Source organism: Pinus tabuliformis, chromosome 3_1 (assembly GCF_031772625.1).
Source record: "Pinus tabuliformis cultivar Carrire ecotype Pingquan chromosome 3_1, CPIR1, whole genome shotgun sequence".
In the NCBI taxonomy this organism is placed as follows: domain Eukaryota; kingdom Viridiplantae; phylum Streptophyta; class Pinopsida; order Pinales; family Pinaceae; genus Pinus; species Pinus tabuliformis.
In genome coordinates this window covers 158,416,780-158,434,701 of record NC_142301.1, presented here as the reverse complement: position 1 = coordinate 158,434,701, position 17,922 = coordinate 158,416,780, and positions in this window count along the sequence as shown.

Genomic DNA, 17,922 nt, shown 5'->3' with positions numbered 1-17,922 from the left:
TGGAATTCCCTTCAGAACCCATCCATTCAACATATCAACAGGACACATAACAAAATAGCGGATGATTTATCGAAGAAGGACTAATAGCCAAGGAAGAAGATATGTACATCATGATCAAAATGGGAGAAACATAAGTAGAAAGGCTAAAGCTGTTGGAATAGGACTCCGAAGACCATACAAAAAAGGTAGAACTCCAACACAAATAAGTTCAAAAAAGGCCTATTTCTTTTTGTTTTTGTTTAAAATTTTGTATCAACTACTGTAAAGAAAACACATGAGCATTGTCTACTGTATGGTAGTGATTTTCACGTCTTGAGACATATCTAGAGCTTATAACATCTCTTTGAAAACCTGTGATAATTTTGCAATTATGACAGTGAGAATTTAGTTCCACAATTGATGCAAATTGTAGATTATAGTTCAGTTGTATGTATGTAGAATATTTTCTACCCCATGTAGTCTTGTTGTGGAAATTGTAGAAATCACAAGGCTTATGAGGACTATTTGTCTTTCATAATTATGCATTGTTTTTAACATAATATAAAACAGACGATTTTTTCTTGCTAAAAAAAATACTCTCCAAAATCAATCATAATGAAATGGAATCAACGTGTTCAATTTTAAGATGTTTGTATAAGTTTAGTCTCAATGGACGTTAACCACCACCATCATCATCTTGAAATTCAAGAAACAATTTTAAAACCCAGATATCACATTTTGGATATCCAGAAATAAAATCTATTCACTTAATTGAAACTTGATTTATGAGAATTATATACAAAGCCAGAACAAGTTTTAAGGAAAGTTATCGGTAAGGCACAAGCGAAGGGGATAAGAGATTACTTCTTTCACACTTCGTCTTACTGAGATTACTCCTTTCACACTTGTCTTACTTTTTTCAAACACTTCGTTCCTTTTTATGGTGTTTGTATATCTTGAATTAAGAGATTACTCCTTTCACGCTTAGGCTTACTTTTTTCAGACACTTTGGCGTGTTCCCTTTTATGGTCTTTTTATGTTGTTTGTCAATTTTGAAATTCAAAAAATAATGAGTTGATTCAGATATTGCATTTTGACATCCTCAAATAAAATTTATTCACTTAAATGGCAGTTGGGTTTACTAGAATTATATGTAAAGGGGTAGGGTTTATGAGAATTATAAGTAGGACCGGGGCAGATATTACATTTTTTTGCATCTAATTTTACTTTTCCCGAAGTCATTTTTGTACTAATAAATTTTGGTATGCTAGTGTTTACAATATATAATGATTGGACTTATGAATAAATTGGAATATTGGTGTGAGTTTCAATTTTCAAATTTGAAGAGCGGTTTTTAATTTAATTTAGAATGATGTATATTTATTTATTTTTTAAAGATAAATGGTTATAAAAAAAATATTTCAATTGATAGGTGTATGTTAAATAATTTTTTCATTGAAAAATGTTAAAGTAAAAATGATAAGGATTTTTTTTTGACAATCACAAATTTGGGTAAAATCTAAAATAAAAAGCATGAAAAATACATAAACTTCATCAAATTCAATTTTCATTTAATGAGAAAAAAATATTTGAAATTCCAGGTCTTTATTCCAGTCCCAATTGATCCTCGTGAAGGTGTCATTGAAAAGTTAACCTGTCATTGAAAAATAGAACATGTTTTTAATAGTAAAGATTAGTAAAATCCACCGCCAACACCATTAAATAAAGGATCAAGATCCTTGTATTGAAAAAATCATCATTCTTTCATGATGTACAATTTATAAAGAAGGGACTAGCGCATCAATAATCATATTTTTGTTATTTCAAATGAAAAATATAATCTATAAATATATTCTAAATTTGTGTGTAGAGGATACGTATAAAGCTATGTATAGATTATAAATCTAAATATGTGTGTAAAGTATGCACATAAAGGTATAAATCTAAATATGTGTGTAAAGTATGCACATAAAGGTATAGATATGAATTTGAATCGCATCATTCTAATATTAAATAGTTTTTGATATTTACCACACATTGTTGGACTCCCCTGGTAGGATTTTGAATACCACACATTGTTGGACTCACCTGGGTAGGATTTTGAGGTGTAACTGAATTTAATGCCAACAAAGAATAGGTATACACGTTCTTTAGATGTGAAGTTTTTCATGCATTCCACACTTCACAACTTTCAAAAAATAATCTTCGTTCCCAATATTCTTCATTGGGACTCTTGGAAGCCTATAAATCTCCCTTGGCAATGAGAGCTTTTAGTCAACCGAAAAGCCATTGAATTGAAGTGGATAGGCCTCCCATATTAGTAGTACGAACTAATTTTGTCTGCAATAGACTTAATTGTTTGCTAGATGCCTCCCATATTAGTAGTACGAACTAATTTTGTTTGCAATAGACTTAATTGTTTGCTAGATGATTTGGTAGATGATCAAACCCTAAAGACTACCTATTCAAAGCTGACACAAAATCATGATGTAATCATAATAGGATGGCATAATGTGATGGAACCATATAGATCCACCTGTTCAATATAGTTGGCATGTCACATGTTATTATTATTATTATTTTAATAATGGTAATGTTAATGAATTTTCATTTGCAAAAAAAATAAAAAATCAATTGATGACTTTCTATATAAATTAAAAATAAATTATTCGAAATAATGTAGTTATTTTATGAATAACGATAATAAATTTAAATTTATCTAGTTTTTTGAAATAATAAAATTTATTACAATTGAATTGTTAATTAATAATAACATATTAATCTACACTAATTTAATTAATTATAATTATAATATATTTCAACTAAATAATAATTTCAAAAGAAATAATAATTTGAAACACAAAAACAATATACACTGAAACATGGAATGTGCAATTATGTTAGAAAGCTTATTTGATATGGATTCACTTCCATGACCCACTTATATATATATATAAGCAACAATGTGAAAATTTATTTTTATTTTTTTTCTTTGGAAGTGAAGCGACTCTAGTAATCATTGAATATTTGACTACCATAAACATTATATATTAGCAAAGCTCTCTAACCTAATCAAAATGTAAATAAATATAATTAAAAAAATTGTTTTCTAATGTTCACTTTAATTTTTGGTCAAAAATTGAATAATCTAAAGGTCAATGCATGTAGCAATAATTGAAATATTTCTAAATTGTCATAGATATAATTGTATTATTTCTATAGTTGTGTTATTTTTGGTCAAAAATTGAATAATCTAAGGGTCAATGCATATAACTATAGTTCAATTATTTCTAGTTTGTCATAGATATAGTTATAATTGTATTATTTCTATAGTTGTGTTATTTCTAGTTTGTCATTGATATAGCTATAGTTGTATTATTTCTAGTTTGTCATTGTTAGTCTTTGATATATTATAATAAAATTGTGTTCTAGTCAACTAAAATCAATTTACAAAGGGGAATGTTTTTGGCAAGAGTTCAAAGAAATATATTATATCACATTAATTTATCTAAAAATAATTTACAAATCATCACCAATAAAAGGGATATTAATTTTTATATAAATAATTTCTTCAATTTTCAAAGATTAAAAGGTTCAACTATAACTTCTAAAAATATAAGCTTAAATCATTCTTAATATTTTCCTAAAAATATTGAAAATTTTCACAAAATAAAAAATTTACTCAACCATTATTCATAGTAGTTAGTTCATACTTTTCCAAATTCAGTAATTAAACAAAACGACAAGAAAACTAATTATATAACCTCGTTTTTTTTTTTTTTTTCATATTAAACATATATATTTTAAATTTTTTTTGGTTCATATATAAAATTACAAATTATATCACCCAGAAATAATAAAAAAAATAGTCCCAGTTAAATATCATCACGAACCTTCCATCCTCCACAACCCCCTTCTCACCATCTTCATGATTGATCCTTCTCAAACAATTTGAAATCTTAAAAGAGGGACTTACCTAACCGCTCTAACTATCATGTTTAAAGTCATCATTTCCCCTTTCCTCGGATAGTTCAACTCATCATTTCTCTCTTGTAAACATCGTTATAATATGCCCAAATATGATATCGGATACCCACACACAAAAAAACAGCTTTCGCTGCCTAAGTACATGCAACGACCTTGGAAAAATGTGAAAAGAAAATATTCCTCCCTAAAAATCTTTCAAATTTCTCGTCATTACAATGAAATCTAATAAAATAAGAACGAAATATGGCAGTAGTTCAACGGGCATTGTTTTACGTAAAACTATTGTTTAATTTTGTACAAAGTCAAATTGAAATAATTAAAAATCTGATTAGAAGTTGAACATAATTTATTCAATTACATATAAAATGTATATCAATAATTAACAATTATTTTGATCCTTATCTCAAGTAGAGTAGTTGTACTCATATGATTTAAAAGTATATAAATATATTAATATTATCACTTACTTCATATGAATATGTGTATAAAATATTAAACATTTCTTATTTATAGGTAAATTAATATAGTCATATAAACAAAATATGGTAAATGTGGAGAAGTATTAATTTAGATATTTTTTATATTTAAATAAATAGACACATTTATCAAAAATTATTGCTCACGGTAATTTATACAATTTTTTACAAAATTTTTGGTAGGAATAAAAGTATAAAATTATAAATTTACCAAAATTAGTGTTATACACAAAATTTAGATAGAAAGATTATTGAAATTGTTATTTTTCTAACAAATTTAAAACTGAAAGGTAAAAATTAAAAAGAAAATGGACATCATTCAATCTAAAACCTCCCTTCCAACTCAATGTTGTATTACCATTTTTAATGATAAGATCGCCTTTGCATTGAAATAAGTAATTCTAGTGGGGAATTACTTAACTATGCTTCATCATAAACTTTATAAACCTACCTAAAAGTTAGATTTGAAGTGTAAGGCTAACTTTTAAGTGTAAGTCCTTATATTCATGTGATAATATCTTTCATCACTGTTGTATTAATATTGTTAGCAATTTTGATATCATATTTTTTAAGTTTATTTTATGTTTTAAATGTTATATTAAACAATGTCTTGTTATACAACCTCTTTCTTAAATTGGTATTTGTTCTATATTAATATTTTTTCCTTAAACTTAATTTGAGGAAATATTCACAACAAAATTAAAATTAAATGTACTCACAAAAATGATTTTAACATAAATATGACAGAGCCCACAAACACTAAAGAACATTTCATTTTCTTTTGAATAATATTTTTATAACGTTATGAAGGACATAAATATGATAGAGCCCACAAACATTAAAGAACATTTCAATTTCTTTTGAATAGTACTTTTATAACATTATGAAGAACAAAAGTATTTTATTAGAGAACTTGCTCAAATTTTGAGGATGCCTTTAAATGACTTTTTAGTATTCCTACCTTAATCAACACTTAAACAGATTATATATTTTTTAAAATTATATATCATCCACAATCTCAAGTTCATATGAATAAAGCATATCTTTTAAAATTATATATTATTTACAATTTTATATTAACAAAACATATTTTAACTTATATGAACAAAACATATCTTAACTTATATGAACAAAACATATCTTAACTTATATTGAAAAAAATTCACCTAATAATTATGTTAACTAGCATGTTTATTTTGGAATAAAGCTTCTAGAATTTTAATTTAATTATTAATAATTGTTAACTAAATAACATATAAAATGAGTTACAGTTTTTTTGAGCATGTGGTATTGATAAGCCTCGGTATTGGCCCATAGTATTGTAACAAAACCTATTTACAAATTAAGAACCTCCATAATAATCTCCATAACTAAAAATTTCAATATATGTGTTTTTTAAATGTATATATGAACTTGACTTAAGGTGCCCATTTGATCTTGATAAGCAACTTATACTTCTTAAGGATTTTTGCTCTACCATGGGTATGATTGTTAACACTAATAAAACAAAAGTTATGATTATCAAATCCAAAAAGGACACTTACACTAATTTTATGTATGACAATAGTAACTTGGAGGAAGTGTCTTCCTACAAGTACCTAGGAATTGATATTCATCACAAGCTCAAGTGGAACTATAGCATTGAGAAAATGATTAATGGGGGATGGAAAACTTATTTTGGTCTTGAAAATAATTGTAAAATGGAAAACCTCGTAATGTGGGATAGAAAGAAGTTCCTCTTTGAAACTTTAGTCACTCCGGTTATCTTATATGGATGTGAGGTTTGGGGTTGTAGCATCTCTAGAGAATCTTGGAGAAAGATTGAGCAAATCTAGAAGTGTTTTATAACGTATAACCTCAAAATTAAAAGCAACACACCCTATTCTATTCTCCTTATAGAAGTGGGTCTTTCCCCTATCGAGAGCCTAGCTACGATTGGGCTTTTGTTGTACAAGCACAAACTCAATAACATAGGAGGCCATAGACTTCCTAAGCTAGCTTTAAATTCTAGCCAAAACCACCTAAGGCTCAAACGAGGTTGGTATAAAGACACCAGGGCCTGGTTAAACCATTGGGAGATGGATGAGAATGTTGCATTGCAAAACATTAATAACATTAAAAATATTGTTACTTCTAAGTTCAAAGAAAAAGTGTGGTGTGAGAAAGATTTAGCAGCTAAAAGAAAATTAAGATATTATAAGGAGGTCATCAACCCCACCCTAGAAGATCAAAAGTATCTCTTTGTTTTAACTAGCTCAAAGAAGAAAATTAATAAAGCCAAGATTAGAACGAACTCTCATGAGCTCCATAATGAAACGACTCATTGGGCAGTTCCTAAAACACCATGGATGGAAAGGTTCTGCCATCTCTGTGAGAATACGAACATCGAGGATGAAAATCACTTCCTCTTAGAGTGTCCTGTGTACAACCACATTAGATCTTAGTTTCAAAATCTTTGTTGCAAAACTGACCTTCCTAGTCTTTTATGTTGTCAAAATTACAGTGAGTTCTCTCCAAGCTTTTTGAGCATAGGAATAAAATCTTAAATCAAACTAAATAATTCATTTCTTTAGGTCCATACACCAAAGTTTGGTCTCAGTGGACATTAACCATCATCATCATATATTAATTCTTTTTATTAATAATAATAATAATAATAATAATTATGATTTAAATAAATATAGTTAATTTTTTTTTTTAATAATTTGAGATTTATAGTGAAGTAAGTGTTTTGATACTTATTATGGATTTATGTTTATTAGCATTTACTAACCATTTAATATATATGACTATCCTAATTAAATTAAAATATTAAAATTTTATTTTAAAATAAACACACCTATTAACATAATTACTCTATACAAAAATAACTACAAAATTAATATTTATATAATAAATATTATAAAATTTTAAAAACCGTAAACTAATTCAGATTTTAACTAATTCAGATTTTTTTTGTTTAATATAATTGAATTTAATTTTTTAAACATCATTCAAATAATTTTTATACTAACGTCATCTATTTTTAATAAACGGAAAACCTAGTTATATTTATTTTAACACTTACCTATTACAAAATATCATGATTCATAAATCTCATTAATTATTTAATACAAAATTATTTATAAAAAAACATAAATAAAATATATTTAGTTTTTAAATAAGTATTAATAATTTTGCAATTCATTTCACTTGGTTTTATGGTGAAAGCTGCTTAAATCTAATAGGGAAGACTCTGAAACTGATATGTAACTGTTTTTAGTGTCTACAAATAAAATTTAAAATATATATTAATAATAGAAATATAGTTTAATATCAGTGAGTAAAAATTTTTAATGGTTAAATGTGTAATTTTGTCTCTGTTTAATATGGAATTGATAAATTTAGTATTCATAAATGTGTCACAAGGAACAAATTCCCAAAAGTGGAAAACTTTTTTAGATTAAATATATTATTAGAATTTTTTACATTTTAGAAGATTTAATTATTTTTATTTATAAATTAAGATAGATTTTGATTAAGATGATGTATTGATTCTTTTTATTTATAAATTAAAATAGATTTTGGTTAAGATGGCTTTTTAAATTATTTTTATTTATAAATTAAGATAGATTTTGATTAAGATAATATATTGATATTTTTTATTTATAAATTAAAATAGATTTTGGTTAAGATGGTGTTGTATTTATAAATTAAGATAGATTTTGATTAAGATAATGTATTGATCCTTTTTATTTATAATTTAAAATAAATTTTGGTTAAGATATGAAAAAATATATAATCTTTTACCTATTTAATATAAGACTAATAAGTAATGTTGATATAAAAAATAAAGATCAATGTAAATTTATTTTAACTTCACAAATATCTCAACTCCGCTTATATCATAAGTAGAGAAGAATAAAAATAAAAACAATATAAATTTATGCAAATTTAATATAATTAAGAATATTTTTATTTTTATTTTTTATTTAAAAAAAAAAAATCAAATCTTTTCCATTTGAAATAAATTATAATTAAATGAATTCACAATTCAACATTAAAACTCAATACAATAATCATTTCATATTATTAATATTACCACAATCATGTTAAAGAAATATACATCCTATAAAATAATCATTGTAATATCTTATAAATATTTATATTTAAAAAAAAAACAACAAAACAATAATGACATTAGTATTTTGGGTTTTGATAATTCATGGTTTTTTTATTTTTCATTCTTCTTTGATAGAACTTATTTAAAAACATAGGATACCAATAAATAATATTTTTAATTTTAATTTTAATTTACTAACATGATTCCCAATATTTTCATGAAAAAATATATGCATTTTTTCCACCCAATACCTCGGCCATGTCAAGGTCTACATGAAATTCTGGCAATCTTAGACCAGATGTAACATGTAACATTTCACATCATATTATATATAAAAAAAATTCTTACCTACTATTCAATTGATTATCCAATTATGTTGACTCATAAACCATATGAGGTGCAATATACATTGAATATCCGGGCTATAATTGTTAGGTAAACTTGACTCAGGATAGAGTCAAAGTTGACCAGGTTAAATAGTGATGGTTTTGGGGCACATGGTATTGTTCACGCATAGTATTCTGCCCATGGTATTATACGTAATGGAGCTTATAAAAGGCTGGAAGGACTTCATTGTAATGCAAGACCTTGAGGTGAGCGGTGAAGGCTCACTTGGTCGAATTGGCCAGAGTTTTAGCCAATGCTAATGAGATCTTATTAGGTTGGGTTTTTCCCCGGGTTTGGGATTTTCCCAATAAACATTTGTGTTTATGTGTTTGTGGTTGTTGCTGGTTACTTTTATATTTATTCCTCTTAGTAATTATTTATGTTATGCAGTAAATTTCTTAACAATAATAGCAATTATACGAAAATATAGTGTTAATTATTCGAGTTATAATGGCATTTATCATCTATTTGATATTTGGTACAGTATCAGATCCGGTTCATATTAAAATGAAATATTTGCATAGATATGTTTTAATGTTGCATATACTAATGGTCTTGATGGATCTTGATGCTCTGAGGCTTGCATCCAGATGTACCAACACTCCAGCTGCCATTTGGTTGAGATCCCGCGATGGAAACTCCGGATGATGATCTGACGGTCGCTGTTCTTCGGAATATGGTTAGGGTAACTAACCACTACAATTCTATCAATCGTCATCATTTCTCCTCTATCTCAGTGTGGTATGCTGCTCTACAAGCTCCGTTGGGTTTACTAGTTCTTCCAACCCTTATCGACCTTTCATGGAGTTGTTTCTGCAGTGCCATAGTTAACCACTATTCCACTCTAATTGTGCAAAGGTTTTGGGTTCCACTGTGGAAGAAAACCCTTGGCGGGGTTCGCTTAAATGGTCTTTCCACCCGCAACATAGGTGTCTCAGGTAACCTCTCGTGATTAATTGAGTTTTTCTTAAGGGGTTACAGTTCATGACTATCAATTGTTTAATCCTACCTTGATGCTACTTCTTCTTTTGCAGGTGAAAGTGTGGCTACAAGGCCGCTTCTAATGAGACAATTGTTCAAGGATACACTTCGTCTTGCTTTTACTTCTTTTCTAGGTTGGAATTCTAAGTGTCTTTGATTCTCAGTAATTTACCTTTACAATGACTCTTCTTTTTCTTCCCGTGGCGAGCTGTACCAGCCATGGGTTCCTGAATTTAATAGTTGATAACCAACTCAACTCAATAGTTTTAGGACTGATATAACTCAAACTTGCTCGTGAGTCTATCAAAATAGAAATAGAATGATCAACAATTTTACCTTCAAATTCCACCATCGCGGGTTAGTACTCGACCTGATGATCATCCAGCGTTGCATTAATTTTTGGTATGCTCTTCGCCACATCACCCACCATGGGAGCCTCTTGAATGTGAGTTGTTGTTTCTACACGAGTGTGGTGGAGGCAATTTTTATAGTAGTGGGGTTCTCCAAAGCCCCAACATTGTAATGGTGGCTTCTGTAGCTGTACATGTTCAGGTTTACTAGATGCTTCATCTTGTCTTCCTTCGCCTTGTATCTTCAGCTTCTGTTGATTTCTCCCTGGGCGGCCATTTTGCTGCCTCCAAAAAGTATTTTTCCCCTTGTCATTTTCATATTTATGTTCGGAAACCCTTTCTGTTCCTTTTTACTCGTCCAATTCTCGTCACGTTGATAGCAAAATCAAGCTTTGCGAATAGCTTCATCCATATTTCTTGGGCTATTGAATTCCAATTTTTCCTTCATAAAAACTGGGAGGCTACTAACAAAACTCTATACCTTGGCCTTCTCCTTGCGAATGTATGGGACATACCTTAACACAGATGTGAATTTAGTTATGTATTTATCTATATTTTGTTGTCTGAGTTTCAAATCATGAAACTCTTTGGCATTTTCATCATAAAATCTTTCTGTTAAATACTTATCTTTAAAATGTTTCTGAAAGTTAACCCAAGTTACATCTTGCTCATCAATATTTCTCACCATCTTCACCTCTTCCCACCATAAGGTGGATTTTCCTTGCAATTGGTATATGGCCAATATGGCTTTTAGATTATCATCATACTCGTAAATTTGAAAGTACTTGTTCATGTTTATCAACTAGGCTTTTGCAACTTCTTCTCCTTCTCTGTTAAACAGAGGTGGTTTAATCTTCTTAAACTCACCCTGCAATTCTACTTTTTTCCTTTTTCCTCCCTTTACACTTGAAGCATTCTCAGACTCCTTTTCATGCTCAACTCAATTTTCCTCCATCTCTTGGTGGTTTTCTTTTGGAGCATGCACTTCGGTTCTATTTCCTCCATCTGGACTAGGTATAGGATTTCTTTGACTCTGCCTATTAGAGAGACTTTTCAAAATTTTGTCTTGCTCCAGCCTTAATTGTTCATTGTCTGCATGCAAATTCACCATTTCTGTCCGTAACTGCTGCACTATCTCTAATAACACAATATTAGAATTATTGGTCTCCCCTCCCAGCTGGACCCACATTTCCAGGTTAGCCTCAGAAAATGGTACAAATCCTGAACTTGCGGAGGGTTTGTTAGTGTTAGTCTTTGTAGCCTTCCTCCAGTGACCAAACATGCTCTTACAAAGTGGTCTTAGGGTGTCAAAGTCAAATTTTGTCATTTCAGTGAGTCTTCAAGTAAAATTTGGTCACTAGGTATTAGGTCTAGGATTTGTTTTCACTTCCAAAGTTTTCCAAGTTTCGGTCCATGTCACCATTCAGCTGAGCGTACCATCATTCAAAAAGTTGTCATCATCATTTCAGGTTCCAATGGGTCATTTTACACCTTGTTTTTGCTTAAGTTGTACTCAGGTAAGACTCATTTCCCTCTCCCAGGTTTTTTGTTTCTGAGCAAGACAAAATGAATTTGGAAAACATGAGAGAGGTTTTTGTCCACAATAGGCCAAGGAAGAAAAACCTCAAACCTCCTTCACTATTTACATAGGTGTCATTGTTTTAGAGAAATGTCAAAAATACAGTTGCTACACCTCTGGAGTGACCTTGGTAAAATCAATCTTTCTCCTAGATGGAATAACCAAATAACTTGCTTGATGAGTCAACTGATAAGTAGAAAAAAATAGCTTTCCAATGAGCTATCATGAGCTCAATTTGGAGTTGAGGAAGACCTTCAAGCATCGACTGCAATAGCACTTTGCATTTAGGCAGCCTCATTCTACACATTTTGACCAGTCTTGGGAGATTGGACTTTTGATAGGGAAAATAAACTCCAAATTGAACAATTCAAGATGTTATAGAAAGTAGACTTGACAAGATTTCCAATGAGCTATCCCGCACTAAATTTGGACACTGAGAAGGCCTTCAAAAGTGTCCTGCAAAAAGACATTGCGCATCAGAGTTCGACGCTGCGCACCTGGCAGTCATTCTCAGTGTAAAAATACACAGGCGCTACACACCTAGGAGGAGTTGCGCACCTGGGTGAGGCACTGCGCACCTAGCAGCCAAGCCCCAAATCGCCCAGTTTGCCTCAAATCATCCAAGTTTACCTCTTTGCAAGTAAGTACATCAATGTTTCTTGTTGAAAAGGGTTTTTACATCAAGTTTTGGTGATTCTTTCACTCATAAAGTCAAAACCCTAGTTTTTACACAAACTATCTCATAAAATTGACAAGCTCACTCTCTTATTGTTTTCCTATCTTATCCATTATCTATTGTTCCCTAAACCCCATTCCCTCATATATTTTCCCTAAATCCCATTCCCACATACAAATTTCCCAAACCCTACACACTTTATCCTACTCACTCCCTAAACCCTATACACTATCCCCAAAACCCTACTCACTCCCTAAATCCCATTCACTCTCACCTACTCATCCATAAAATCTCTTCATACTCATCTTTCATCCATCCACCCTATCTCATCATTCACCACAAGTGTTCACAACTATAAAAACAATGGAAAGAGACAGTGAATATGAGCTTGAAGAAGACACCCTTAGTGACAGTTCCAGGGAGAGAAACATACAACAAAGGAAGCCTCATAAAGGAGGAAGGATTATCAAAGAGGAACCCACCAGTTTGAGGGAGTTACAAGCTTCCCCACTTGCCATTTCTTGCTTTAAACATCAAGCATGCTTTGATTTTTGTGAAATGATAGAAAGGGTCAGGTTTCACCATGAGTTGGCTAGGCTGTTTGTGACTCATTTACATAACAATGAGATGAAATTTGTCAGAGTAACCTTCACAATATCACCAACTGTTATTTCAGAGGGCCAACAGAGATAACCAAATGATGAGGCACATGGCCTAATCGCTACAAGACATGGAACAAAATTTGCAACATGAGAATGAAGAGGATGAAAGCTAGGTTAAGGAGAGCCTTAGAGGGAAAGAAAGAGAAATATAGACTCATAATATTGGCTGAAGTCTCACTAGCCCATCAAAGAAACTAATGGTGGTGTCCCATGCCAAATCTGGGCAAGTTTTGATGATTTTTGTTTTTTTCAAATTCTGAAATTTTGAAAAACAGGAAATTGGCCTAGATGCGTAGCCGCACCGGCGCTGCACTTTTCCCTGGAGCACTTGTTGGAGGAAAAATTTATATATTTGGATTCAGCATGATGAGAGCATCAAATCCAGAAAAATTCAGCAATTTTGGAGCAAAACTAGGTCACTAAAAGGTCAGAAAACTACCAAAAAATGACCTCTCTGCCTCTTTTTGGACACACAAAAGTAGTCTTGGGAGATTTCACGTTTGAGGGGGAAAATGACCTCCAAATGCAAAAATTCAAGATGTTCCAGAAACTACATAGAAATACCTTTCTAATGAGCTATCTTGAGCTCAATTTGGCTAGGGGGTAGGCCTCCAAAACTGGCCGTGAAGTTTCACTACACACCTGGCTAATGGCTCTGCGCATAGAGCCAGTTTGCCAGAAAATCCAATTTTCACCTATTTTCATTGCAAGTTGACTTTTTCTCTCTTCATGGATGAATTCATGATTGTAATTAATGCCTTGGTATGTAAATTTAATATTGAAATGATCTTAGAGGGTAGATTCATCAGTTTGAGGTGGTTTGGGGGTCAATGAATCAGTTTCCATGTTTATAGAGGCAAGTTGTTCTACTGCCTATATTCTAGTTCTTAGTTGGGAATTGGTTGAAATTGTCCCGCTTCTCATGGATTTGATCCCTGATGGTCAGGATGAGTAGTTTATATGTCTATATTATGTGTTTTCTTGGTCATTTGGTGAGGTTGGACTCTCTTGGATGCTCTGAGCTACATTGTACATTCTTAACAGTAGTTTGGCAAGGAAATAAACCAGGATTTGCAGCTATTTTTGTGGGATTCTTGTGGTAATGTGTTTTTGCATTGTTTCTCCTTCTGTCATTTAGTTTTTCTCATGTGTATATGTGCCAAAATCTATTTCATTCTTCTTAACTAAATGAAATCAAGATAGATAGGTAGAATACATTGGTAACAGTGCTCTGCCTTGGGAATACATTTAGTTTTTGATGTTTTCAGCTGTCTGAAGAGGACTCATGATCCTTGCATGCCCTCCTCAGCTCCTCACCAGTTTTAGACCTACCATCTCACTCAATTCCAAGTGCTTAAACACCTACCTACCTCACTCCACAGAACACCTTGCAATTCTGATTTGATTTCTCGAACCCAAAGTTGCCTGCTCCATTTGATCCAGCAACAAAACCTTCAAAATCAATCAAAAAACCCTAGAGCTACTACACCTAGCTTGAAATCCATATTTAATTTAGTCATCTCAATTGAGATTGACAAGGAGAGAGCCCTCTCCCGACCTGGTAGGGCTGGCTACCAGGTTAAGCTTGGTCTGTGGTTATCCTAAGATTGCCTCCCTTCAGCCTGAGGTTGATCCAGATTTAAATAGGAACGCAACAAATTACAGAGATAACCATATACACAAAGATGCAGCGGAAATAATACTTCATTTCATTAATGGAAAATACTGAAATATGCTTACAACTAGAAATGGAAATAAACAGCTAGGGCGATGGTAGCTTATCTCTGAGAAGAGATGTGATGGCTACATGCCTCTGAACTGTGTTACAATGAGGCTCGAAGGCCTATTTATTGTTGAGAAACAATGGAAAACCCTTAACATTCCAAAACCTAACCCTAGGAGATGAAACGCCAAACTGTGGGCCCCGTTTTGGGGTAAATTGGTACATCAACTTCCCGGGGTCGTAACTTTGGCATATGATCTCCGTTTGACGCGTACAATAGCTCATTAGAAAGATCTATCCGAGTCCTATCATTGTTGGAACGGGCAACATCGGTCCATTCCATGGACCCATGTTGCCCTCGGATTCCCCAAAAAACGTCGTTTAGGGCCTCAAAACGGTTCCGGAAGTTCAGGACTCGAAAAACTGCTAAAAATAGTAATTTGTGCTACAATTAAGGAAACTGAAAATGCTGAGAAAGACAATGGTGGGGGTCCAGGTGGACTTGGCAGGTGGCCACCAATATCCACCTGGATCATTCCTCCCCCCTTAGGAAGCAATGGTCCCCATTGCGTTGAGCTCCTCCATGAGATGAGGGAACTTCTGCTGAACTTGTTCCCTGGTGGGCCATTTGCCCTGCTGAAGGAGTTGGCCTGCTTTGACAACTCGATACAGTTGGATATTCTGTTGGCGAGTGTTCTTGATCTGTGTGTCCATGATCCGATCAGTTGCAGCTTGTTCCATGCAATCTGGATTTAATTCTGTGGGTTTGAGCTGTTCTGCAATGTCGGATGTGTCTAGCAATGGTGGAAAGTATGGCCGAAGGCGGTCCAGATTGAACACTGGGTGCAGGCCAAGGAATGGGGGAATGCTGAGCTCAAATGCATTGTCTCCCATAGCCTTAGTAATGGTGTAAGGACCATATCGGAGTGGTCTCAATTTCCGATAGGCTCCAGTAAGGCGTTCCTTTTGCAAATGCAACCAGACTTTGTCGCCCACCTGAAACTTGTGTGGCACCCGATGTTGATCATGTCGCTGCTTGTACTTGGCATTTGATTTCTCAAGAATGTCATGGACCTGCTGGCGAATATGTTGGATGCGCTCAATGAAGCTGGTGGCCTTATCTGTTTCGGACTGGACATGAGCTAAATTCATGTGAGTAGCTGCAAGTGGCATGGCCACATCAATGGGGCATAGTGGCTGGAATCCCAAACCCACCTGAAAAGGGATATGGCCAGTGGAGCTGTGAAGAGCTCGGTTGTAGCTGTGCTGAACATAGGGGAGGCTCTCGTCCCATTTGCGTGGATGCTTTGAGTTATACATGCGCAGAATGTGCACAATCATCCTATTGACAACCTCTGTCTGGCCATCAGTTTGAGGATGGAAGGCTGTGGACTTCGTGAGTTTGGTGTCCAGCATTGACCAGAGACTGGACCAAAATGTGCTGAGAAACCGACTGTCTCGATTTGAGATGATAGACTGTGGGATCCCAAAGTGCACCCACACTCGTTCAAAGAAGAGTTTAGCAGTGGCTTCTGCTGTGATATTCTTCTTGCAGGCCACCATAATGGCCATCTTTGAGAACCTGTTGACGACCACAAAAACACAGTCATTTCCATGCTTAGTGGAAGGAAGGCCTGACATGTAATCCATGGAGATGGATTCCCAAGGTCGACTAGGGGTAGGCAACGGAGTATAGAGGTCGTGCTTCTTAATGGTCGGTTTGGCAATGGCACAGGCAGTACATGATCAGATGTACTTCCCAACATCCTGTCGAAGATTCGGCCAATAGAAATAATTTTGCAGTACTGCCACTGTTTTCTCGACCCCGAAATTCCCAGCAGCCCGACTGTAGTGTGCTTCCCAAATCATCTTGGCACGCTCGCTTGAAGGAACACAAAGGTGACCCAGGTGGCATAATAGGGCATCCTGGAGGTGAAAATCTGCAACATGCCGACCCTCCAAGAGTGTTTGGTATGTGTGGCCGAATTCTGGGTCGCTTTTGTAGAGAAGTGGCCAATCAGAAGTCTCATGCCCACAAGAGTTGAGCACGGTGGTTAGCGCCATGATCGGTGGTCGACTGAGGCAATCTGCAACATTGTTGGTGCTGCCCTTTTATACTTGATATTCAAGTGAAACTGTTGCAGGTATGTAGACCACTTCTGATGGCGATCATTCTGCAATTTCCCCTGGGTCTGTATGAACTGCAGAGGTCGGTGGTCTGTGTGGATGACCGTTTCCTTCCCCAAAATGTAATGCTTCCATTGTCAGCAGGCCTGTACAATGGAATACATCTCTTTATCATAAGTGGGGTACTTCCGGACTGTGTCTGAAAGTGTTTCACTGTGATATGCCACTGGATGTCCATTTTGAGTAAGGACTGCCCCAATAGCATAGTCAGAGGCATCTGTCTCGACCTCAAATGGTTGTTGTAAATCTGGTAACGCGAGCACTGGTGCCGTGCAGAGGCGATCCTTCAACTCCCTGAATGCCTTCTGTTGAGATTCAGACCAAAAGAATTTTTCTTTCGCCCCGCCCTTGGTGACTTGACTCAAGGGCCAAGAAATATGAGAAAACCCCAACACAAACCTGCGATAGAAGTTGGCAAGACCTAGAAAGCTGCGGAGCTCTGTTAGAGTGGTTGGAGAGGGCCAATCCCGAATGACTTGGATCTTGGCTGGATCGACATGCACCCCCTGTTCATCAATGATGTATCCCAGATACTGAACCTGGGTCATGCCAAAAGTGCATTTCTCCAAATTGGCACATAGCTTGTGTTGCCGCAGTGTTTGGAGAACCTGTCGGATGTGGTGGAGGTGCTCTTCCCAACTCTGGCTGAAGATCAGAATGTCATCCAAGTATACTACTACAAAGGAGTTGGTGAATGGCCGCAAGATGTCATCCATTAGCCTCATAAAGGTTGCAGGAGCATTCGTCAATCCGAAAGGCATGACCAACCATTCGAAGAGGCCCTCCTTGGATTTGAAGGCAGTCTTCCACACATCGGAGGGTTCGATTGGTAC